Below are 27,503 nucleotides of genomic sequence, written 5' to 3' on the forward strand. Positions count from 1 at the left end.
AGGTGGTAGAGGTCAAAACGATCTGCGCAGAGGTGGTCAGCCGCGCCTTCGGAGGACGTTGACCTGTCATTCGCATATGATGGATGGTGCTCTAGAAATGCTGGTCGGTCGGGAGAAGGAAGAGAGATCCTTCCGATCCTCCTGCCCCCTCCTACCACTCCTATCTCTTTCTCCTCCCCCCCTTCTAACAAAACACTTCGTGGGGATACTCCCCCGGCCCCGTGTCTTCTCCTCTCAGCTTTCCTCGACCTACCTCATATGCCTTCCATCTTTCCTCGAGAACGGGAAAAGAATGGGAGAGAGTCCACGTGAGAGACAGTCGGAGTGCAGGATATAACTGAAAAAAGTTTGGATCCGCACACACCCCGCATTATCTCATTCAAGGGACACAAACATCCTCCGGACATTCCCATTGAGTGAAGGGAAGAGATATAGAGAGGAAGAAAGAACTAAGAGGAAAAGTTGAGATGAGAAGAGAAATTTAAGGATTTTTGGGGATTCCTCAGTCACTGGACCACATACGGTCGGACAAGCACGCACGCACACACACGCAATGTTACGCGAGAGCACTCGCAAGATGGGGAAAGCTCAAAAGACACCACCCCTCATGACCACTCGGACCGATCCACACCAAGAATAGCACAGAGGGTATCCATTTCCTATTTTATGACGGGCCAAAAGACTGATAGCTCTTCTTACTAGGCCTGGCTGTCTCCCGACCGGTTGTCTTAAAAATTTCATCCCGCTGTGTACCAAATGTATCTCAATCTATAAATGCTGCACAGAAATGCATTGGTTTTTAATAAATCAAAATTATAACAGAGATGAAAAAACAATTTGTTCATTTTCCCTAAATAAAATACATAGCGGTAGTCTTTCTAATTGTTACTCAAGGCAACGTTTCGGCGGCGTTGAATTATGAGGCGTTGATTAACATCTCGAGGTTATTTGTAGTTTTAAAAAAATGATAACATGTCATTGTGCATTTTAATATTATTGTACCAAATTATATAGTACATATTTATTTCACTAAGCGAGGAAGGTTTAATGCGATTCCCGTGAGTATTACCTGTAGACAAAACCTTTTATCGCTTTACCCCATATTTTTAGTCGAAGTACACCCATTTAACAGTTGATCGCGCTACCTCTAAATATATTGCAAAAAAACATTTTTCATTCAGTTCTCTAAAACAGTAACGGCTATAGCTTATAGAACCTATTGAGTTCGAATTAAAGCAGCATCTGCGACTTTTAATTGTAGAATGGATTAAAGTTGAATCTATAATGTTCCTAAGATGGAAGGTCAGATACTCCATCTACACATGGCATATCGCACAAGTATATACACGTAATTGTATACGTATGTGGAACATTTTGAACAGGTGTCCTTAGAAAGTGAATTTTTGAGATCCTATGACTATTAAAATATATGAGATGAGATTGAAATGAGACCAGATTTAAAAGTGACATACCTTAGCAATTAGTTTTGCATAGTTACGAATTAATAACGATTCACAGGGGGAGGCAATGGGGAGCCATGCCTTCAAGTTTTAATCCCAGCATACATCGGATTTGTGTGGGGCAGAAACGTGATTTTCATTTTTCTGAGGAAATTGGGCGTGCCAGCGAAGGAAAAGGTAAATCTTTCGGTACATCGCAGAGACCTAATTTCGTGGTTGAAAAAATTGTTAAAAATAACTCTGAACCCAGTGGTTTCCGGTGAGTTTTGACTTTTTGTTACATGGTAATATCTGATCCTTGATCGCTAAATCATAACTGTCTAAATACCAAATGGCTGAATGCCAATCACCTATCAAGTGGAGGAGAAGAGCGGGAAAATTAAAGACAGCGTGGAACGTTTACCAGATATCTTGATCCAGTACTAATACAAATATTGAAGGCTCAAATTATTGTTGAATCTTTCACAGTCAATGATTTCATTACAAAAAAGTATTCAAAGGCTAATAACATCGGCATTCGGAATTTTAATCAAATTCAATTACGCATTCGTAAAATAGCACACTTGATTAACTATGGAATACCAGCACTAATAATAAAAGTTGGTGGATAGTCACTCAAAACACATAGCCCAAAATGTGACCCTCTTTTTTGGAACTTGTAGATTTAATAGCTACGATAAACATAAAAAAATCGCTCATCATTTAAATGTCCTCGGGGATTCTAGATACATTTAATATTTCATGAAAAAGCTCCCGTTCTGGTTATGTATCCAGCTGGGACTTTTGGTAATAATATTTGTCATTGCGCGGCTATTGCGTTGATCCTACCGATAGTTATTTCAAACGCACATCTTTTATTCTATTAGAGAAATTGAATAACACAAAAAATGACCGTCTTCTCCCTTAAAAATATATCTGAAAACGTAAAGAGTAGATAATAGTGAAAGGCCTTTTTGGTTACCTCGGACACGCCTAACGTCATAGCTTCCCTGGGTTTTCTTTGAATCTACTGCCCTTCTCACCACCTTGAACCGTTCTCTTTCCTTCTCGCATCAATAATAATCTTCTTCCTCTCTTCCAATCCCTCCACTGCACCCCGTTCCACCCTATTCGCTAAATCCTTCCTCCCTTCCGCCCTCTGGCCCCAGTCCAAGCGCTTGGTCGGTCGAACATTCATGTCCTAGGTGAAGTAAACAAGATGAGCGGACCAGAGTGACCTAAGGATGACGAGGCACTGCCTAACGATGGATGGGTGACAGACAGATTTTTAAGGTGGACACGGTTCGCAAAAAGGAGCACACAGAATGGAAGGGGAATGGTGAAGGAAAAAGGGAAAGAGGTAGGAGGCAATGGAATAGGATGGCAAAGGGGATCGATCGCCTCTTGAGAACATGTGAGAAGTGGCAAAGGAAAACGAATGACGAAGAGAAAGCCATATATTAATAAAATAAAGATGATGAAAATTAAGAAGCACTGAATAACTTAATATTGTTAATATCTATTGTTGTATGTTATCCATAATATCCATATTGTTGTGTGTTAATATCCACGCCACCAACGGGTATTATTATTAGATTGGTTAATGAAATATAGTGTTCAATGATCCACCTTAGGCTTTTATTTGTTGAGAAATTATTAATTGTGATCGGATATATCGTCATTAATAACGGCATACCTGTACATTATTTTTTCGTGCTTAAAATATACTAGCACATATGTAGGAGTCTACTTATTCTCCTATAATAATTTTCAGGTTATCTCGGCTTGTCAAGAAATATTTTCTGATTACATTCATGACTTTTAAGTCTAAACAGAGTATCTTGTGTTGAGCGATGAAGAATATCTTCATATTAACTTTACCGATGTAGCAAAGGTGATTCCACTGGCGGAGATATTTCTTCGTTGTGCAACCTTCGTCATCAGTTTCAATTTTCATCTTTTTCTTAATGGTAGTTAAGTATATCATTATTTCAAGAATTTTGCATGTCCGGGTTTTACGCAGCCATATCATTATTTCTTCACAAATTCGAATTCTTAAAGAGAGCAAGTTTGAAAAATAAATATCTAACCAGAGGAATGGTTAAAAAAATCTCTAATGTTACGTGGGTCTACTTGAGTTGTTGAAAAAGTAATACTTCTTATTTTTGGTACTTTCTCTGACTGCAGTTTCCTAAAATGTAATTTATTCGAAATTATGGTATTGAGGCACCAAATTGCGACCAGGATATACTAATAACGGCTACCCTAAAATTTCATTAAGATTGGTGGTCTTTTTAATGTTATAATTTCCAACAACAATCATGGACCTACGAACTTACGGAAATGTAGCAGCTGAGTTATCCGGATGAAACTTCAGTAAGCTGAGTTTCGCTCCAACAAAAAAAGCTATTGTAAACGAATCGTTCCACACTTTGAACTGTCGATTTTATCCGTGTTCATCCAAGGTCACGGAATCCAGTTAAGCGGAACCGAATTCCGAATGGCTCGCAGGGAGGAGACCGGAGATCGATCAGCCGTGGTGTGGGGTAAAGCGGCTAGGTTATTTTAGGTAGATTTCGTTAAGGAAAGGGCGGGTGCGGAGTAAAGTAAAAAGCTGTATAGACCGGGTTCAGGCGTAAAAGAAGACGACCTCCGCCCCCAACCCTCACAAACTGCTGGATCCTTCTTTCCACCAGAAAATATAGGATACCGTGGATAATTGAAGCAAAGGCCCCGAAAGCGGAGGGTCCTAGGATAGCGAGGAGCTGCGGAGGAATGGGGATAACGGGTGGCCTCCCCAAACACTGGCGTCGGTGTAAAAACATCCTCTCCCCCCCTCCCCGGAACCTAAAAAATTGAGCACAGCGAGGTTTTCGCGAAAACGGACCCTTCGGTTCGATTTTTTTCCTTATTATCGTTTCGCCTTACCGTCCTCATCCCCACCCCCTTCCGTTTATCCCCACACGCCTCCCTCCCACGTAAAAACCATCCGACAGGCCTCCCGCCAGTTCGACCATCATCCATCGAAAGACCCGTGGAAAAAATTGGAAGGAGGAGGGGGGGTGATTGTGTGGGGGCGACCGGTGTCCCCTCCCTGGGGCTACTCCTCCCATTATGTCCGCCTAACTGGCCCCTTCTGCTCTCCGACACTCCTCTCCTCAGACACCCCTCCCCCATTCCCTTTCGGCCAGCAACCACGGCTGCCGCTCCAGACGGACTATATAAACGATGTCTAGTCTTGTAAGAGTGGAAGGAGAAGGCGTTCGTCGTCTCTGCATTCACATTTGCAGAGCCGCTGGGGGAACGCGTGGACTCAGTCTCTCTCGACTCCGTTGCACACTTAGCGGCTCGTTTGGCGCCATGCGCACCGATGGACTGAGCAACAGACGATGCGTAAAAAAGGAGACTGGGGGAATGGACCGAAAAAAGAGGGACAATTCAGGAGGAATGATCGATAGGTTCTCTTCTCTACCTCTCGTTCATCGAGTGTCTTTACGCATTTTAGACAGATAACGGTGGTTTTTTCAAAGTCAGTCGGTCAGTGGAGCTGCAGCTTATGTCCAATGTCGCCATGACTTCGGCGCGTTTTAAACGGAAATGGATTTGGAGAATTATGGTTCACTGAGTTTCAAGGGTTAGCCTAATTTTCATATCTATTTGATATTTCAAATGACTGATTGATATTTCAAATGATTTTTTCACCCGGTAAAGCTCTTATGAGAGATTGAAGGGTGAATTTACTTAATAATTTGGTATTAGCCTCTAAGTTCAATTATTTGGTATTTTCAGTCAATGGTACGAGTAATGGCTGGCTAAACTGGAAAAATTATGATTGTTGGCATTATCTACTTGCGATTTTCTTCCAACGTGATCACTGCGCGATAAAATATTTCATGCAATTTTATTACGCTGAATTAAGAATTTTATCGTCGCCTGGGTCTGTCTTCTTTGGTGCCACTGCTATCTGGAATCATTCCTGGAGCGTGGATTTATCTTCATCGTATCATTCCGAAGACACTTTTGGATAAGCGAATGATGACCTCCATTCAAATGGATAAGCCATCCATATATGATCTCCATTTAAAAGGATAAGGCTGCCTTCCGTATGCGTTCAAAAGAATACGAAAGTAATGAGCTGGGACCATCTCACACGGTACAACCAATTTCACAAGTTACTCCAGACATTAACCAACAATGAATGAAATTATCTCATGGCAGAAATAAAGTTTTCTCTGTGGATCACTTTCATTTTGCTATTGCGTTTAAGAGCTCAGACGAACTATGAGATCAGACCATCGGTTCGACCAGTTCGGGCTGATAAAGTATGAGTATACCATTTACCTGGGTAAGCATACCATTTATCATCACAAAATCAACAAAAATTTTAACAATTAAGTGGATATTATTTTAATTAAGTTATTTATAGCAAATCATGTATATATATATATATATATATATATATATATAATTTAAGCTAAAGATAAATATTAAGCACTGAGATTTTTTCTAAAAATATTAAATTGTTCATCCTGGATAATGCGTAAATCGTTGAAAAGTAAAGAATCATTTTCTTTCAAAAAGTTTCAAGTATTGTATTTGTGCCGTCTGTTGCGCTTGTGAAGGTTTAATACTCATTAAAACATTAGATTAAGACCGAATGCTTATTGTTAATATCATGACAGTTAATACTATTTTAATAATCAACCGATTAATAGACAGCATATCTCAGATAATTTATTTCTTAATTTCAGGTCAATTGAGAAAGGAGAGTTGACCGATAAATTTTACTGAAGTCAATTTCACTGTAAGTATTTCATTTTACCCTCAGTGCCTCATGCAAGAGATTAAAAGGAAGAGAGAATACACACATAATGGGAAAGAGTAATAAATTTTTCGTGCAACAAGTGTCCTCGGAAAGAGTCTTTTTATCACCATCGAAAATAAAAAAAACAAAGGGTACCGCATTTTCAGACTCTCTCCGAGGGGAGAGTTTGAAAGAAACTTTTCTTCATTGGAGTAGGAGGGGTGTAGAAGACAGTCTGGCGTGGAGGGAAAGGGCCGCAGACGAAATTTCAACAGGGAACTTGTTCAAAGTAAACTCAAAAAAGGTTCACTTCGCGGCGGGGAAAAAGAAAAGCTGTGAGTGTTTGGTGGCTGTGGGTGGAATGTTTCGGCAGTTTGGCAGGCGCCTGCTCCACGATGCGCCCTCTCAATCACGGTAAAAAATTATATGTCATTAGCCAGAGGAATAGTTTGGAACACAATCTTGCTACTTACACGTATTTAGGGTAAGGTGATGGCCATTTTTGTTCTTTTTATCCCTCTGAATTTAACGATACCTGGTTTGTGTACTTGAAGAAATTTTGGAACTGTTTGAATCGGCGAGGGAAAGATTTTTAATTCAGACGATCAGCTCCATATTAACACTTTTCCGTTTTGTGTTACTATTCAATGTGCTTTCAGGCTGAAGAAAATTGAACTATTGAAGAATTATTTTAGTAGGAATCAGTATTTGCAACACACGTCAGAGACTAAGTGATATGACGCAAGTAAGAGTAGGGGTAGTTTGTGTTTGGGTGCGGTCGAGTTTATGCAAATAGCTGACCTGAGGAATCGCCTGAAAATAGGCTAATTTACAAAAGACATAATTATTCATTCAGTAGTACGAGTGATATGATATTAATACTTAGGTCTTTTCCTGAAAAATCTAGGAAAAGGTAAGTTTTTTCAATCCTGTATTTCGAGTTTGTCCAAAGAAATCCAAAGGAATTTTCGGTTTTTCAACAACCGATGTATTATCGGAGGATCAAGAAAACTTCTAGCAACCATGAAAAATTATAGGCATTCATGAGTCGAGTATTTAAGTGCTTCACGATGTTTGTACCATAGGCTCGAATTTATGGATCGTTAGTAATAAAGCTAATTATCAGTATGAAAACATAGTATCAGAGGCGTTTTTGCTCTAAAATTATTTTTTACAAAAATTCTTTAGATATTCATTTAATATCCCAGTATGTTTATAGAAAAATGCATAAACAAAAGTAAAAAATGCATACATTATATTAACTGTTTCTGAAATCAATAAAACAATAAAACATTTAATTACTGAAATTGCTAATCAAAAAAATTACTGGGAAATCCAACATCTACGCTGGAACATTTTTTTAGAATCAGAATGAATTGGTACTTATTACGAAGTATGCATTCATGATAATGTTGAAGTCACCTAAAATCCACTGCAAGCTGAATAAAGAGAACGAAAAAAATTATCCTTCTCGATACCTTACAATTCTACTTTGCTTCACATACGCATATCTTCCCGCCGCGACCCATTTTCCTTTATCATCCGTTCTTCCTCGACTCCTCATCCACAAGACTGTCTTTTCTCCTTTTATGCCGAAGTTTCATCTTCGACATCACGGTATTATCCCCCTTTTCTCTCCCTCCACCTTCTTTCGCTGTTCTACGACATCCTCCACTTTTAAATCCCTCACTCTCTTCCCTATCCACCTTCCACTTGAGAGTCAGCCCAAGTTAGATAATTAAGTTCGGCCGCGTTAAGCATTCTTGCCTTCTATTCCGCGGGGTGTTGCCTCCCCTACGCTCCCTTCCTCTTTCCTGAGATGAAAATCGAAACTTAATTCCTTATAGTAACTCGACCTTTCATTTACTTCACTAGATTATGAGTCACTGCTAGTTATAATAACCCCGAATTCAAATAAATAACGTACATTCTACTGATAAATTATCCCATCAGATAGGTAATGACGTTCACCAACGGTCAATAAAAAATTTAATGGCTACTGAAAAACCTTGATTTTATCAAGTCAAAGAATGGTTAATTTATATGAAATTGCGAGGACTTACAAGCCAATCACTATTAACAAATCAGAGAAATTGTATTAACCATTGCTTATGGTATTTATTTAATAGTTCTCTCAAAAGTAGGTACATTTTAACCTGTCCGTATTAACAAAGCATGAATAAAGCTAAAAAATAGCATTAAAAAAACTATTGGTCCAAGTCAAACCAATCATATTCCCTTCCCTCACGTTTCAATTGACCTCTTCTGTGGCCCTTCTACGATTATCTTCCTCCTTTATCGGTACTCAGTAGCTTAACTTCCTGTAGGCAAAAAAGTTGTTTATTATTTACAGTAACGAGTAAGTATGCATAAGGATGTCCATTAGTATCATCTTTCAAGATTTTAGCCGTTGATTGTTTGTTATTAAAATTAATTAATACGTTCGCTTCCCTGAAAGATTTATATTATGCAAACATTTAAATGGATCTCCCAGCGACGTATCAAATGAAAACATACGTCATTCGCATAGCATAATTTCCTCGTGAATTAGATAAATGATTTTTATAGTGATTAATTAACCTAAAGCAAATATATTGTTGAAAGCTGTTTACCATTGAATATACATATATATGCTCAACAAATGCTCAATGCTCAACAAATGCTCAACAAATGTATATATATATATATTTGTTGCTGTTTTATATATATATATATATATATATATATATATATATATATATATTTGTTGAGCATCAAGAGGTCAGACTATGTTATTTCAGTCCACCAACATGTATTATCAACGCTTTCATTCGTCCTATTTCACCATATGTTAGCTAGATTCTAGTCTACCCAATTAGTGTGTGTGTGCGTGAGTGTGTGTGTAGTGGGATAGTAATTTGAAGATTTAATACTTCATCCTATAAAAAGAAGAATTTTTATAATTCTGATTTCTATTCTATTTATACATATAAAGATTTAACTTATAAATACTTACTTGCTAATATCAAAGTAGAAGTACCGAACATCTGTTTGTCTCAATCCAACTCCTTTTCTGATATCTCTCATTGCCATTCGTACATAATTTTGCATTTTTCCTCATTTTGTCCATACGGAATCCTCAGATTTTCATTTTAAGCAAAATCAATTAAGTTTTCCAGTTAGAAAACCTCCAAAGAGACAAGAAAAATCGCTACAATGAGAAGGTCTGGAGTAGAAAGCGAAGAGGCGAAGGATTAACGCGAATTAGTAAGTTAAGCCTATTTATCACAATCTTGGTCCAACGAGTGTGAGAGTTTCATGAGCCAAAGGGGCCTATGTGGGGCCAGACAAGAATATGGGAGTGGATGACTGGGGACTGAGCGTGAGTGCTTAGGGGAGGTCTTTCTTTTTTAACGAGATTTTCGCTTCGAAGCTACGTACTTTTTTCTATTCGCTCTTTCGTTGCTTCCGCAACTTTCTCCGCGTCGTTCCCCTCCTCCATTAGGTCGAAGGGTCTACCTACCGGGTCACGATTCCAAGACGCTGGGTAGGAGAGATGTTCCTTCTCCAGCCCGTTCGGCAAGATAAGCTCATAAGGATGGCTCTCTTTTTTTTCCGGTCGCCTTTAGGAGTGGAGGTGGCGGGAAGGGCAAGTGCGGGACGGGGTGTCTTCATTGTTCTTTCGAGAGGTAGATAGATAGATAGATAGATAGATAGTGGTCTTTATTTGGGCGAAATTGAGACCAAATGGTCCCTTCTTCCATTTAACCCATAACCCATAGAGGTAAGGATGAAGAATGTTTCGAGAGTTAACGGTGGTCCACTTTTCGAGAATATTCTTAATTCATAAAGATATTTGGAGGGCTTCAGATCGGTGTAGGGTGCTATAATAGATAATGAGAGATGCCGTGAGATCGATAGTGAACAAAATGGAATGAAATCGCAGAGGAAATGGTTCGCAGAGGAAACGACATTCAGCTACAGAAAGGATGGCTGAGTTGGCGATGAAAAGCTATGTCACGGATGGATGATACCGTTTGATATACTTTTTTATTGAAACTTGAAGCATTGGGTTATGTTAAATGTGAATGGTCAAGGTGCAGTCCAAGTTTCGGCTGCTGATGCAGCGCTTTTTGTCTCACCAGTTAGTTCTTCCGAGTCGTTTGCTTTGCCCCTGAATACACATCCTGTGCTGCTAAAGAAGCTTTGACACAAACTTGCAGCCAAAACTCAAATTAACTTATTTCCATACTTTTCGCTTCCAATAAAATGGAATACAATACATGCATGCTTCGAAAATATTAGTCAAAACTTATATATGAAGCGTGGCTTTATATGGAGTGGAAAATTGTTCATTGAAGCAAGATGACAGGCGTAGATTAGAGGTTTTATAGAGATGGGTGTGGAGAACTATGAAATAAGTAAACCGGAGGGATGGGAAATCAAACGAAGAATTACCAGAAATGCCGGTGGAGGGGAGATGATTGTTTGGATAAATCCAAATGGGAAAGGAAAAGTGGAAGTAGCGTATTTTGCAGTCACATCTTCCGGCAAGGGATGGAGTGTTTTAAGGAAAGAATTGGTTGATGGCAGTAGAAAAATTTAAAAAATAATTGTCTTACAGCTGGATGTAAAAATTGTGCCTGTTTCTCTTGAGCTCTTAAGTTTTTTTAGTGGCAGATTTAAAATGATGAAAATCTACCTTCCGCAAAATTTGACGCAGTATTATCGAATCCACCATGCACATACAGGGTTCGTCCGGAAAATAAGTGTACTGAGCTCAGGAAAAAAAAATTATTACACTTTTACATATCTTAAGCTAATATTCCTCAAAATAGGACCCTTGTGAGTCGATACACTTGTTCCAGCGGCGTTCCCATTCCTGGAACGCTCCCGCGGAGGCATCATCGGGAACCTCTCGAAGACTCGTCGTCGACCTCTTCTCTGCCCTCCACGAACATCTTGTGCCACCGAAAGATCATGTTTCTGGACATGGCTGACTCCCCGTAAGCCTGGTTAATCATACCGACAGTTTCGGTAGACGATTTCCCAAGCTTTACCGCAAATTTGATGGAATAACGCTGCTTCGGCATCGCGTTCCGTGACGTGGGTCGAGCGTGGAGGTTCGCGTTAACAGAGCTCCTCACTACACCACAGCTCAGAGCCAACTGCCTTTTTCAGCGTCGCTTGCCAACATACCCCCCTCCAATCGCAGCCCGTCAGAGCGGTGCTGGGCGCGCCTGGAGCGGCGGGAAAAAATCAGTACACTTATTTTCCGGACGAACCCTGTATGCCTCTGTTAAAGTTTTAAATCATTTAAGTCAGAGAAAACTCTCCTGCTCTCAAACTTGACCATAGTGTCTATACAATAATATGTAAGACAGTTGGAAAAATAAAAAAATGGAATAAATTAAACTTCTGATTTTAGAAAAACTAAACTATGCACCGCTCAGCTTGAGTATTCGAACCAAAAATAAAAAGATCTATGGACCAGAGTTTTGGAAAAATTAAATCTAGATCTTACTAATATTTGGAACCTTGATCGGTTGTTAAACATCTTCTTCATCGCAAGAAAATATTTCGTACTTAAAGGATAAGTTTCCGAGTTTATTCAAATTAGCGCTGCACATTTTCTCCACAAATGGATAAGAATTTTTTAATGGTCTAAGGCCTCACTTTAGCTGAGCCTGATATTTGTTGTAATCAGGTAAGGCAAGTTTAGGTATAATATGCTAACATCGATAGTTCCAAGAAACTGTGGGAAATGCCGCAACAGTTACTTTTAACGGAGTCATCCGCATGAATTTCAATGCAAAACTTTCAGAGTGTAAAAATCATTCGGGCATCGAGGGATCCGGGTCCGGATTCCGGTTTGGGCGAATGATTTTTACACTCTAAAATTGTTGCATTGAACGTCGATAGTACCTGAAAAAGGTCAATTGCATTCTGTGCCATACAGGCTTAATATAATCGATAAAAATTAGCGGGTAAACAGAAGCAAGGATACTTGGGTAGAAACATAATACGGGGCGAGACCGGGATTATTTTGGGAAAAGAAAGGAAATCCGACTCAGCTTTAATAAAGTAAACAAATGCTGTAGTTCCTTATGGATCAAAAAGGGAAATAATCAGTAAGGAGGTGAGGCGGAGACTGTGTGGTGAGTGTAAAGCGGACGAAAACAATGCTGAGGGAGGAAGTGGGATTCAGGTGAGAACTTGGTGAAGGTTCTTATGGAGACTGGATGAAGAGGGAGAGACTAAGTAAACGAGAAGAGGAAAGAGTGAAAGTGGTGTGATAATCTTAAAATGGTTTACAGAAATAAAAGAACAAAGAAAGTAGGGAGTGAGATACCCTTTAGGGATGGGGCTCCGCAACATGGGATAAAGAAGATTAGATTGAGAGGCGCGAAGGATGAGTTGGAGGAGAAGGTGCATGCAAAGAGAATTAGTTAACCGCCGAAAGTTAACCCGTAACCGCCTGGAATTTTAGTTTCCAATGTTTTCTCAAATTAATTGATTTAAATAAAATTTTATTGAGAATAAGTTGAATTAGCAGTGACAGAGATATCAGTGATTATTTGTGTTTCTCATGACGTATCAAACATTTCATGGGCCCCAAATTCCTTAATTCAAACTCGACGGAGCCCTTTTTGATATAATACATATTTTTAGCACATCCATGAATGCAAATTAGTATTGATTCATCCTACTAATAGTTAAAAAGTATTCATAGACCTAATGATGACAATTAGGCTTACGCAAAAAAGACATAATATTACCCATCGCTAAGGGAAGGATTTTATACGGTTGACCCATGAAACGGTATATGATACTTAAACTCCCATTATTAAATTGTTTATAAAAATGTAAAAATATTTATTGTTGCAATCGCAAGTAACTATGATTTCAAGTGAAGATTCTTAAGTATTTTACTCCCTCAATACCACTATCTGGCATTAAACAGATTTTATGCACACAAATTCATGCTTCCAAAATCTGCTGATACTTTCAAATATTATTGTTTCAACTCTGCACGAGTTTGCCTACTACTTTTTACAAAAATTATTTTACAATGAACTAAAAGTTAGTTTCGCGGATCACATTCACCCTATCAATCAATAGATCCTTATCAAGACTATTAATTTTAAATTAGAAAGATTAATTAGAACATTGAGTGAAAATGGAAAAGTAAAAATGAAAAATAAAGTATGCTTAATATAATGATCATAGTAATATGCACTTTAGTTTTCCACTATCACTTGAATAATATTTTTTAAATTACTTCTGTTTCGTCGAGTATCTTGAAGCACAACCTTGACCAGTATTGTGAATTGCTCTATAATTGCTTCAGATAGCTTTAAACATGATTACCTCTACTCCGCGCAACTGATTCCTTTCCCTCCTTAACTTTGGTTTTGGTTCCGCACTCGCTAACGAGAAAGACCCCTCACTCCCTCCACCAGAGGCCATGTCTTCTATCTACACCACTCTGCCGCCACCAGAGGATAATCCTTTTACTCTCCTCATCTAATCCCATACTACCGCCTTTCCCTTCATCATCGAGCAACTCCCACCTCCACCTTTTCCCTGTCCCCTTTCCGGGACACATAAACAATTGCCGCTCGGAGACACTGTCTTCTTCGTCTCTTTTTAGTTCGCATGCCCCCTCCCCACCCTTAGTCCTTCACCTCTGCTCACTCCTTCGCACCCTCCTCCTCAGGATGATCCCGAGACGCTTTCGACACACCGTTTCTTTCCACACCCCACTCCTCGCAATATTTCCGTCTTAAAGCTTCATTTTTATAGTGCTCGTCTAAGCCTCTCATGCCGTCGGCAAAAACTCTACGAGAAGATAACGAGAACATGGGAGTCTTAGCGGGATGCCACGACATGACGACGCAAATGTGTACACGACCTCAGGAATTATTTGTGGCCCATAGATACTCATATCCGGATATAATAATTTTTATTATCTATGATGTAGGAAGATATATTTACAAGTGTTATTTAACTGGGTGTAAAATGCATAAGAAGTTGAAATCTTGGGGATAAATTGATGGTGGCCGAAGGTTTATGACCATGATTACGAGAACTACGTTACACAGATGGAAAAATATAGTGAAGAGGTTGAGAGGAACTGAATGACGCATATTGCATAGTAAACTGATGCATGCGAAGATCAAAATTATTTTGTACCTGTACACCACCGTGGTTGTTAATGAGATGCCCATTGAGATTGCAGAACTTCCCATCGTCAATTAACCAACAGATTTCCAAAATCCAATTGGACTTGTATTTAGGTGAAGGCAAAGGGTGCCATGGCTTGAGAATCAAATTAACCTTCCTGATTTGGCAGAAAGTGAAAGAGAAATCAGATTGACATTTCCAAAGATGTGTGCACCGCACAAGGATTTTCCAAATCGCAATCTCTCACATGCCCACCAGGGAATAAATCTGCTTCCCCCCCCCACCCACACTCCCAATCTCATCCTTTTCCCCCATCGCTTACCAATCTGATCATCGGTCGTGCATTATTTGATAGAGTTGGGATGAGGGGGAGAAGGAAATTGGAAGGAGATTGGAGGAGATGGACGGAGGATTGGGATCGAGGGAATGGAAAGGGTCGACGGGAGACGTAGGGGGGGGAGGGGCAAAGGTCTCCATACCTTGAAGCGTGTTCCCGCGGTTACGCCCGCGCATCTCGTTTACCGATGGGCGTTGCGTCCCGACCCGCGCAACTTTTCCCGTGTCCGCATTTCTCCCGTGTGTGCTGTGCCTATGCTGCGCCCTTCTACGCACCAAAATTACGATCCCACCCCCGCAACACGAGCACTTGAGACAGGAGGAGAGACAAAGAAATTCAAATGGCGAATGCTGGGAAAGGGAGGAGGAAAGATGGGAATTGATACCTCCATGAAAGAGGGAATGGATAGCAGATAACGACCCATGAAAATGTCCATAAATTATTCCAGACAGTTCAGCAGAAAATAAAGCTGACACTTTCCCATTATTTTATTAAAAGACATTTTTTGGAAACCAGTATTATCAAATTTTATTTTCGAAACTAAGCTGGTATTGTATTCCCTGCGAAATACCTGCTCGTTTCCCTCATAATTATGTTCGCTCTCTGTAAGCAAGCGTAAGTCCAATCTAAGGAAGTGAAAAAGATACAGACGGAACCTAAAACTTTATTTTTTCCTCAACCTATGTTGATATTCAGGAAATATGTATTCAATTAATGGTATCTTGAGAACCTTACGATTTTTATTGCAAAGACTGCACCTGAAAAATACTGGCATACCGAGGATTTTTCAGGGATTTGGCGCGGTCCTGAAATACCTATTATTTCTACATTATTGTGATAATTATGTTTATGAGAAAATCTCGACACTAAGAAAGCGTTTTGATATTTATAGTTAAATATTTTAAAATTTTCAAAATTTAAAGCTCTTATTACACATAAACTTATACGAATATATATAAAAGACACTCATGGGGAGTATGACCATTTTAAAAATTTAAACTATTTTTCCATAATTTATCGAAATCGAACTATAATTTTCCAATAGAGTAACTATTCATAAATTATATCAACTATTTCTGATGATTATATAATATCCAAGATTGAAAAGTCGTTGGGGTCGTGGTTGTCCAGTATATAGAGCGCTGAGCTAGTGATAGGAGGGTCCGGTTTTCATTCCGAGTGACTCCTCTGAGCACCCTCAGATTTAGCCAAGCTGCGTGATACAGGGCGGCACAGGGAAAATATTAGTCCCGCTACCGATGTTAAAATTTCATACGTGTTGAGCTTAGTAATAGGTGAGCTCAACCTTAACATACCAATCCAACCTTCGGGGTGATATTTGTGATTTGGTTTGGATAGCAAATTTAATAATGTTTCCCAAAGAGAATCTTTAGTATGTTGAAATTAAATAATTTACCCTATTCAAAGGGCGTACATAACAATTTTGGTGGTTAGTTTGAAAAATGGTGGCAGTTGTTAGTTTTGTTCCAATGACCTCCTCAACGTACATTTAATTACATAAGCAACGACAGGCCAGGAACTTACGTAACGCGATATCTGACAAATTATGCTAGACTATTAGTTATACATTTTTAGAAGTGGACTTATAAGAATCATAAACAGGACAAATAAGAACAGCGTGTTTGTTCTGGAATGAGTAGCACATTTTTTCGAATGCGTTACCTTGTCTCAGGTAAGAGATGGACCAACACTGGGTCGGTGGGTAATAGCATAACCAATTGTTGGTTATGGTATTCAATTGTTGCTGTTGAAACAGTTAGATTTTATTATAAAATCACATCACTATTTAAAGTCAAGGACAGGAGAGATTGAGAATAAACTAGAAGAGAGAAAGGATTGGCGCGGGCAGTGCAAGCGAGCACAACGTGAGGACGCCACAGGGGAGAAGTAATGCAAGATTAAGACGGAGGTGGCAGAGGGAGGAGGAAGAGATCTCAAGTCGAGATTTTGTGTATTTTAAGGCTTAAGACTCCCCTTCACACAAACCCGCCCCTCCCCTTCTCATCGCCCATCTTAGGCTCCCTCCTTTTGTCCTTCTTGCCCCATTCCCTCCCCGCCCTATCTCAGACCTCAGGCAACCCCCCTCTAAAATCGCCCCTCCTCTTCTTCCTCTCCGTTTTCTTCATCTCCACTCCAGCATCCCGCACAACCCTTTTCTCCGTTTGCGCGCTGCTGGTTGCTTATCTCCAGAGGGGTGGCAAGGGAAGCGGAAGGATGGAAAAAGAGAGGGACGGAGGAAGGGGTGGGCGAGAGTGGTGGGAGTGAGGCAAGTAAGTGAGTTTCGGGGAAAGGGAAAAGGAGAGAAGATTGCAAACAATAATGCTTCCTTTCTCGCGAGGAGAGAGTAGAACAGCTTCGGTGACTGAGGTGGGGGGTGGAGATAGGGCAAGGAAGAGAGGGAGGATATCATTTCAACCTCCCGTCCATTTTCGACGCACCACTGTCTCCGACTGTGTTCCCTTTCATCCTTGCCCCTTCCCCCGTCTCCATCTCCTTAATCGTTTCGCTTTCGCCTTTACACCACCGATTCATTTCAGTTCCACAGTCCCATTCCACTGGTATGGTTTATCCCTAATCGCACCAAGAAATCATTCATGCTTTGTCGGAACATTTAGTTGGAATGACTCTGCGTTTTCTTAACATTCTAATGGTCAGTTCAACTCTTCAATGTGCCATTCAAGTGATAATTTTGAAAGTTATGCACATGTTTCTGCGTGGATCAATTGTAACAAATGAAAGAAGTACCTATGTTTTTGTTTGATGGAAATTGTTTCGCATTATAATTATTTTTTTATATTTTGTAATTGAAGAAATATGATTATTAAGTTTGTCTCTTCTTATTCTCGAACTCTATAGACATTTCTGTTCGCCATTTCTTCGGAATACTTCTTCATTACACATGCTCGCACAACTAATACTACAAGAGAGTTTAAGATGAGAAGAAAAGTAGCAGAAGAATAATAAATACGCTGGATGATCAGGGTAGAAGAGTACAGTGGGATAAAATGAAGATAAAAATGAAGCAACAGGAAAAGAATTGGCAATCGGTTGCCGAACCTGCTAAAGAACATAAAAAACCATAAGCACAGTAATCAGGTTTAGTAGGTCATTGAAGAGTTAATGAAAACGGGATAGCTGAGACCGTAAACTTGATTGGCACAAGGTTGAAAAGGGGGTGGGGGAAAAACAAAGTTACATGTAAGGGGTGGGACAGGGAACACACACTAGGTCACTTGGGTGTGTTTAAGAAACAGTGACCCGCGTATACCTGAATCACACACCATAAAGTCAAAATAAATAATAAAAATTAAAACAAACTTATAGCCTCTCGGTCACTAAGGTGTGTTAAGGAATAACAGCGCTCCATTAAATCGCATTCACACACACACTCAGGGTTTGCAAGGATCCCTCCTATGACAGTGACCCGCCAGTCACACAGTCACGGTCTCGGCTATCCCGTTTTCATTGCTTCAAGACCGTAGGCGCGTTCATTTTATATTTATTGTAGAGTTCACCCAGTACTATTCCCGACGGAGTGTGAAATTCACACATTAGGGTAGGGGGGCCAGTTCCTTTCCCTGTGCCGGTTATGGTTTTCCAGGAAGATCTGGTAACCGAAAAACCACATGGCTTGGGTGGAGCTGCAGGTGTCCAGAATCGAACCCGGGCTCTCCGGTAAGTAGTCCAACGCTCCACCCCTGAAACACTGCGATCCACGCTAAAGAGCATATAACCTATTAAATTTACGAAAACATTATAAGGAAAGTGAAGTCCTAGAGGGGACATAAATATTTTGGTTTCGGAATTAAGTGCGATGAGCCGGGATAATATTAGTTTCGATGCTTAGAGTGTCAGAAAGCATAATCAATTAGAATCATAGGTACATGTATGTTCACTCAGAAACTAGCTTCAGCAGGATAAGGAAGACAGTAGAAAATGTGCTTCAATATTTAATAAGACAATTATAGACAAGATTAGAGCTAAAGCACATTGAGAATTTACAAAACCTTGGTGTTGAGGTTGATAACCTGGCTAGTACTGACAAATTATTCTAGTTCCAATCCATTTTGCAATAAAATTCTACACCAAAATTCGAATTTTTAATTTTTTTTCTAAGAGAAATACAAGAACATTTATACACCTAGTGGTAAATAAAAACTACTAACTGACGATTCGTACACATCACCGTGTTGGTTATTATCAGCTCCATGAAGGGCTAAAATGCCGAAAAAATAGGATGTGACCGAAATCGGCTTCCCATAATGTATTCGGATTTAATCGCTGTAAGGGGCTTGTTTTTGATTATGTATTCTCTCTCCCCTTTTTGGATTTTGAGTGGGGAACGCTGCAAGAGTAGACTACAGTCAGTCTCAGGTAACAACAAATCTCTGTCACTCTGGAGTAGTTTCTCATATGCTGGGTCAATTTCTACCTTTGGAATCTCTTTGTCTCCGCAAATAATATCTACTTACTCTATCAATTCACCTAACATGACGCGAATGACCTTAACAATCACGCTCCTCATTCAATTCTCTTGATTACCATTTTTCCATATTGCACAAGGAGCTTAAAAACACGTAGATTACTCAGAGCCTACTACATATTTGAGTGTGCGCCGTGAGATATGTTGACAACCGTAGACGTTGCTCCCCGGTTTAAATGAAAAAGGAGAGTTGAATACTAAATCTGCCGGGTTTATCGATGGGCGTAAAGGAATGAGTGGAAAGGGAAGGAGAATCGCTCAAAGGGCAGATGTCGAACGATGAACCCATCCACTGTTCAACCCCCATTTCCCTGCTGCTTTCACCCCAATAAGACGGATAGCCACGTGGGGAAGAAGCACCTTCCCGCCGCACCATCCATCCCAACTCCTGCGAGGTGACTTTCGGATATAGCGCATCGGGCGAGCTTTATGGGGAGAAGCGTCAGAGGATGAGGGAACCGTGAAGGGGGGCGACCAGCATGAGGGCTCTCCCACCATGCCTCCTGCCTTTCACTTTCCGGGAGGCTTGTAGCCGCCGAGGAATCGCTTCATTGAGGGTGGACGCTTCGGTTGCATACGCGTATGTGAGATTGAGCGTGGATGAGAAAGGGGCGAAGTGTGAGAGAGGGGTAGATTTCAAAAGGTCGAATTGCTATGAAGATTGCAAACGGGTAGATAGCAAGTTAGGGAACCTCTCTCTTTCTCTCTCTCTCTCTCCGAATTCGTCCTTGTGCTGTGCACGATCCCCGAAGCCTATAAATATGTACACCCAATGGATGAAAGGGAAAGGAGATGCGGATACGTTAGGTTTCACGGCATGCGAAATATTTCCACTTGATGATTTGCGCTGGGAGGGGATCACACAAAAAGTAACAAAGAAGACCTATTCCTTGTCATTTGCGGGTTGCACTTCGACCCCTGCACCTCCTTACATCGAGAGGGGCATGTCTGCACTCAAATGTTTGTAATGGTCACGTAATTCCATTCGAGAGTCAAAGCAAACGCATTCCAGAAATAGATTAATGCTACATAAACCTAGGCGTGACTATTTGCATTCATGTTGGAACATGAATTTTTATCTGTTATTTTAGTTGAAATCGTTTTACAATCCCCAGATATGACTATAGTGTACAATGCTAATAAGAAAATAAGCCTAGGACATGCACAACCTCAAAGATTGAGGCCAAATTTGAACGCGCAAACTTTGCCGGATTGCCAAAGTCAGAGTTCATTATCGCTGACGCCGGTCATTGCACCAAGTAGTTAAAGTTTTATCCTAAAGGGAAATACTTATCTACTGACTCGTATATACACATAAAAGACGAACACAGGAGATGTGGGGAAGGTGGAATCGAGCAGATCACAAGTGAAAAGATATTTTCTTGACCAGGACTTGTACCACGGATCTTTCAACTTGCCGGGCCGATGCTATACTATACTGCTACACGCAAACACTAAACAAACATGTGCACTGGAAACAACCAGGGCAATGAATAAATTAGAGATGGAATTGCTAAAATACAAGATAATATAAGGCGGTGATATGCAATTCCCTAATTGATGCTTTCAAAAGAAACTTATATTTAAGTTATAATTGTATTTAGGGAATATATACAATATAAGTTACGATTAACGGGCAATTTTCATTACTTGAAACGTAAAATATTGTACCGCAAACAGTTTACTTCATAATGATTATCATGTTGCTCTTTAGGAAAATTCAATACCAAATATAAATTTTCAACGCAATGTTTTCGATGAGACCCGCAAGGTCATACCCTCCAGCTGCGGAGGATTATGTGTAGATTCAAATGCTTCACTTGGTGGGTGTTAGATGGGAATTTTCAACAAAGAATTTCATCACTATGAAGGTAAAAAAAGGATTCTCAATGGAAATCTATTTAATAAATTTAATGCCTGCTTCCCCATTGGTAATGATCAATAATTAACAGAATTTTGAGAAATTGAGTACCAATAAGAATACCACATACATCTACAACTCCACCATAGGAAGTTAGTCATAGGATCAAATACCTTTGCTAACAATAATATTTCAACTCAAAAATAGTTTCCATATTATATAATTTGAAATAAACGAACACTAGATGTAAAACGAATTTCTTTGCCTCATGCATTTTTGGTAGTTGCGTTTACTCTTCATCTCATACTTATACTCTTTACCTTCTTGTACGACTCACATTCAAAGTATTCTAATGGAAGTGTTTGAGCCAAACACGGTACAAACATCTCTGCGAAAAAAGTCTCTTACTCATCGGCCATCAGTCTTTCGGATTACATTCTTATACTCATCTCTTTCTTCGATCGCTCATAAAGATCTCAGCCGTCTCATTACGTCACTCACTTTGCAACCTCTTCGCATTTCAACCCGCTAGCCCTCGAGTTAAAAATCATTCCCCGCCACTCCAAAACTCTCCTTTGCCTTCCTCTTTTCTTCGCCTCCTTCTTCTCGCCCCATTCCTCCTCACCGTCAACCTCAATTCCTGCAGCCTTTTCTCCTTCTATATCCCCACCCTCCAAAGCCTACCCTTCCTATCTGCCCATGTTTAAGCTGTTAACCACCCCATTCACACGTCTCCCTCCGCCTCCCCATCTCCCGGCTTCTTTTCCTCCCTCCGAAAATCTAACTGCCTCAACTCTCCCGACCTGCTCATCACATTTCTTCATTAAAACTCGTCACCTTTAAGACATTTACGCTTTGGAAAAAGACCGTTTCGAACTAGGCTCTAGCAAAGTTCCGACTCTCGTCTTAAAACTAACTTTTTTATTTCTTGCTTCTGAATCTTTCTTGAGTGAGTTCCTTCTGCCCTACCTGGTAGTTTTTTTCAGTGGTCTAGAGCATCTGCTACTTAGGACCACTACCTTGGAATTAAGTACAATCAGTTACGCTTTTGCGGTGCAAATCGTTACCAAGCAATCAGTTAATTGGTTCCTAACTGCTAATCGTTAAAAAAGTGAGGATGAAAAATTACATTTTTAGGTGGAATAATTAGAAAACGCTGTTTATAAAAAAACGCTAACCGGTGCAACTTAAGGTTTTTAATGTCATATCATTAGCATATTGATTTTGAAACGAATGTAGCTAAGGTGAAAGGAAAATTATCAATTTCGCTCTACTTTTCATTTACCTTACAGCAACGTGGAATGTAAAATTTTTCAATACGATTTATTTGGAATGACTAAATATTTCCTTTTTTAAGAATCCAAATTGTCTTAAAGCGTCCTTAGCGATTTTACCTATACTTAGTTATAATTAAATTTGTATCAACATAAACTTTGGCAATAGTTTATCCATTTATTAAAACAACCATATGTATAGGATTATTATCCTCCTCCATATGATTTTATTCATAGTTTCCAGATCAAACAAAATATCTTGAACTGATGGCAACGAAATATTCCAAAAGTAAACAATTTATTTTCACAACAGAGTAAAGTGTGGTAGCATTGACTAGAGAGCCATTTTGTGTAACGGTTTGATGCAATATGAGAGATGTAAATATTTTTGCAAGCATTGAAGCGTTTAGCAGAGAGAAGGACGGACCTGCACCGATCTTGGGATTGGGGGCCCCTGATGATGACCAGTGGTATAACATTTTTTCATAGAAGTTCAAATCATTACGAATAACGTTTAATCCCGGAAGTAGAACGAACGCTTGAAATCAAGCCAAGACTCGCAGATTCCACACCTGGGTCATACTTAAGGCTTCGTTAAGGCTAAGGATCCGTTTAAGCTTAATCCGATAATCCGAAGTAGATATGATGGTGAAGGCGTGGGCTTTCGTGAATTATTTGTCCTGTCAAGACAAACGAATGGAAAAACCGGGCATGAAGGTTTGCTGACAGATGTGCGAGGGAAAGTGAACTGGTAGAACTATCAAGAAAGAACCTATATAAAATATTCAAAATAAATTATGACAGCCGTAAAAGCATAGAAAGAAGAAGACACGAAAACTTCAGCCACTGAGAAAATTAGTGAGAGAGTGCCTTCAACCAATACAAGAATTGATATTAGTTGGTGATTAATAGGATGATGCCAGTGGCTCCGTTGAGTTCATTCATTCCTTTAAATGCTTAAAGTCTACGAGTGAATCGAATTTATTAATTAATATACGTGGTCAAAATCACAACTATTTTGCATGCAATGCATTAATTACTTATTAATAAATAGTTTAAATAACGATTATCAACGAAATTGTACCGTATACACACAGAGGAGGAAATAGTTTCACCTAAAACGTTTGGCAACCAATACCGCTTAAACATCTCCATTCCAGATAAAACGTACATTAAGATACGTTTCTGCTGGTCTCCTCGCCTTACAAAAAACTTCAACTATGCAGATTACTCGTATTGTTCTCCGAGAGACCACAGATAACTCATTTAAAAACGAAATGCTGAATACTTTCTTCAATGCAGAACCATTTTCTTTCAGAGGATTTTTTTCCACAAAGGCATTCTATAACTTTCGTTAAAGAATACGATACGAGGCTAAGAATACCTAAATTGAGTGAAGAGTAAATCATTAATTGTATCAAACATTCTGATTCTTTTTTGGTAGACTTCTGAATACTCTCCGAGCCAACACCAATGTTTGGGTACAGGCTCTTTAATTAAAATCATTAAGTGCATAATGAAATTGATCCCCATTATTGAGTGCTGATGAGTAAATACAATTTTTAAGATTACGATAAATACTTAATGTTACCCAATAAAGTAAACGCATCTGAACACATAGAATTTATTTTTACTTATATAAACTTCATGTCCTACTTAGTGCTGAAAACAAAGGTGATAAAAGAAGGAATGAGTTGAAGGAAAACTTAACAAAGAAGATTCAAATCGTATAGTAAGAGCTCCCTTGCGTAAATTATTGAAAAAATATAACGCAATGGTGAGTGTATACTACCATCTCAGCGTCGAGATAACCTTTAGTTTTAACTCCAACCAGACCACGATCATGGCCCCTCAAGCCTTATTATCCCAGCCGTTTCTGCGACCCCAAGATCCCGCGTCAAAGCATGACCAAGAAAAAAATGAAGTGACCACACGTTTGTTTTGAGCGCTTGCGATTAAATCAAGTTCCGTGACCAGCCCAAGGGCGTCCAGCACGGCTTTTGGTCAGTCAGGGCTGTACTCACAGGCACCTCAACAGCTTCGACTTAATAAGCACCAACTTTGCTATGCTGCCAAGGAGTCAGTGCTAACAAATAAGTTAGAATTGCCATTTTCCCTAGAGAATCTTCCTCTTGGAAGCAAAAACAAATATTTGAGATTCTTTGCAGTTTTTATAATAAATTCAAATTAGGTGAATATTATTTTCCCGTTAAATGCACTCAATAGGACCAAGAAAAGGCATCTTTGTTTGCTGTGCCACCAAGCCGATGGACGATTATGGAATGGGAATGGAATGACGCTCGAAATTCGATCGCATACCATATTGTCTATAATTAACCCACCCATGTAAGGTCTGACCCGGTCAAACTTACGATCTTTGCGTTTCCCTATCGGTTATCGAAGCCCTGCTAGCATTATCATATTTGGGGGATGGCTCAAATCTGGCTGCTGAGAGTATTTGAACGAGCGGTCGAACAGTCGAGGCGTGAAGAGTTTTGGTTGCTCTCTATATTTGTATCAGACCTTTTCTACACTTAATTTAGCCTTTTTTATGTATTGTGTCACCATTCTTCAATGCTATGCCTACAAGTAATAAATATATACGAAAACCCAAAATGGCGCAATAGCAAAAAAATATTCATGCGGATATTGGAGTAGGGCATTCTTGTAAAAGCACATCTGTAGGATGACTACAAGGTTAATGGAAAATATACGTAGGATTCAAAGCAGACAAAAGTTTGCTTGACCGGGAATGGAACCACGGATCTTCGACTTCCCGGGCCAATGAGTAATCCACAACGCTGTCAAGAAACACGTAAAAACCACTGAAAATCCGCAATGTGAAGTGCAACAATTTCCACCGATTCTTTGTCCAAGAGATGGTGCTCGGGAGCTTTTTCACCCACGCACGACCAGAGAAGGTATTGCACGGTTCCAGAAGAGGAAACGATAATCGAGAAAGCAGTCATACAATGTTATATGGAGTACCTTCAGTGTGTTTAAAGGTACGCCAGAAGAAGAAAATGAGCAATATTGGCTATATACACATTCAAAAACGAAAATTCGCCAAATGACGGCTTTCCGCCATCCTGTAAACCCACCATCAATACGTGTAATATAAAAGTGATTGCTTAAGACATAAAGAGGCTAAATTAGGGTTTTTCTAAGTGCCTACTAAAAAAACCATATTTGGAATACTATTTTTCCAAAAGAAAGTGACATATATACGCTAATCTTATCAGATTTAAGTTGATCAAGGATTTTAAGCATTTCAAGACGGGTTATCAACCCAGAGCCTGGTTTGCAGTAGCTCTCAAAAATGTCCTTTTCCATGTGAATCATCAGCCTTAACTAAAATATTTTTACGAGAAAAAATACACTACAATTACAGTTGTCTGAAATTGACGCTTCAAAGTCTCCGTTTACAAGTAAATATGTATTACCATATTCTATTATTTTTTAACAACCTTTTTCATAAAAATATGGATTCTTTATCGAAAAAAGGTAAAGTAACGAATAAATCTCCAAATAATCAGCTCTGAATTGTTCATCCAATTATTATTACATCATTTTTGTCCAAATGTGCAAGAAGAAAAGGCAAATATTCTGATTAGCTGGCTGAAATTAGGATTAGCATTCGTAAGTGTCCCATGATGCATTAGAAAAAAGTAGCGCTTCTCTTAAATTACATGGCTCTAAAATAAATGAAGATTTTAAATATCGTTAAGATTCTCATCTGCAAGAAAAGATTATTCAAAGGCGGCTTGAGTAGGATTTTTGAGGAAACACTAACTTTCAGTCTTTCCCACCTTGAATGTTTCCATGGTCACGTGAGATCGCGAAAACGGGGGTCGAACCGTGATGACCGAACCGAACGCTTGAGCCGTCCATCGACTCATCAATCTTCCTTCGGTAATGACTTTGCGGTGAGACAACGGGAGAGGCATCAGCATCACACAAACGCACTCACAAAACACGTGGGAAACGGACCGTCTTGCGAGCATCACCGCTGAACTATCGTGGGATAGAATCCACGGGAGAGTGACCTGCGCCATGTAGCGGGCATCGAAGTCCGAGAGGAGAGAAGGAACAAAGAGAAAGCCTTGGGGAAAAAAGTTACGGAGAGAGCGCGAGAGATTCTCTCAAGCTCCATTGCCCAGGTCCTTCCTCTTACACGTTTCCCGAGGACCAGGCTTCGGTGATATCAACGACCGGCAAAGAGCGCGACACAGAGGTTCGCGATTTCCACCTCTGCGAAAACATCGAGGGGAAGTAGAGTTTGGGGACACGGTTAACGACGTTACACAGAATGCGCGCCTTTTTGAAAATAAACGAATTACCTCTGTTGCATGATACAGGGCTTAGCTACTATAACTGAATGGATAAATGATGAAAGGTACTATATTACCTAATGCATTAGTACTAATACAATTTTTTCACTTTAAAAAATTGATTCACTATTTGTGTTATAAAATAATAAGCTATATTTTCAAATATAGTCACAAAAATATAATCAATCCGGTCGGCCAGGTTGGAGGCAGTCTCTACAACTTTCAAAATTAGCAGGTTCAAACAATACTTCTGCATTTCCACTGTGCTATAAGTGAAAAGAATCTGATAGCGGTTATAATACTTCGAAGAAAACGAAGGCTAACGGCTGAAAACAAATTTAGTTAATTTTAATTAATAAATGATAAAATAAATTTACATTGTTTCACTAATAACAAATTTCAATTTTTGAAATATAGGGTTTTTATTTCATTTTGAACGATACGATCGCGTTACTATGATATCATCTGAAAAATAATCAAAGATATCCTATCAGTCATCTAAACCAATAAAGCACTTTCATTTTTCCAACGAGGAACCACATTCTTCATCGAAATCAAAAAAGTCCGATGTAAAAGCAATCTACCGTAAATTCAGGCAAAAACTACTATGCTAGCGTTAAATACAACAATTATCATTACCTCAGCAGACTATATATTAGGCCTTATTGAAATGATTTTCCTGATTTAAAAAAAATTCGATAACATATATCCATTCCTGTGTTTATTTTTTATGTGTGTGGCATACTAATCTCCCTAGGGCAATAATACCTGAAAATGATACCTGGGC

The sequence above is a fragment of the Hetaerina americana genome, unplaced genomic scaffold (genome assembly GCF_022747635.1).
Source record: "Hetaerina americana unplaced genomic scaffold, ioHetAmer1.1.p SCAF_2, whole genome shotgun sequence".
Classification (NCBI taxonomy): Eukaryota; Metazoa; Arthropoda; class Insecta; order Odonata; family Calopterygidae; genus Hetaerina; species Hetaerina americana.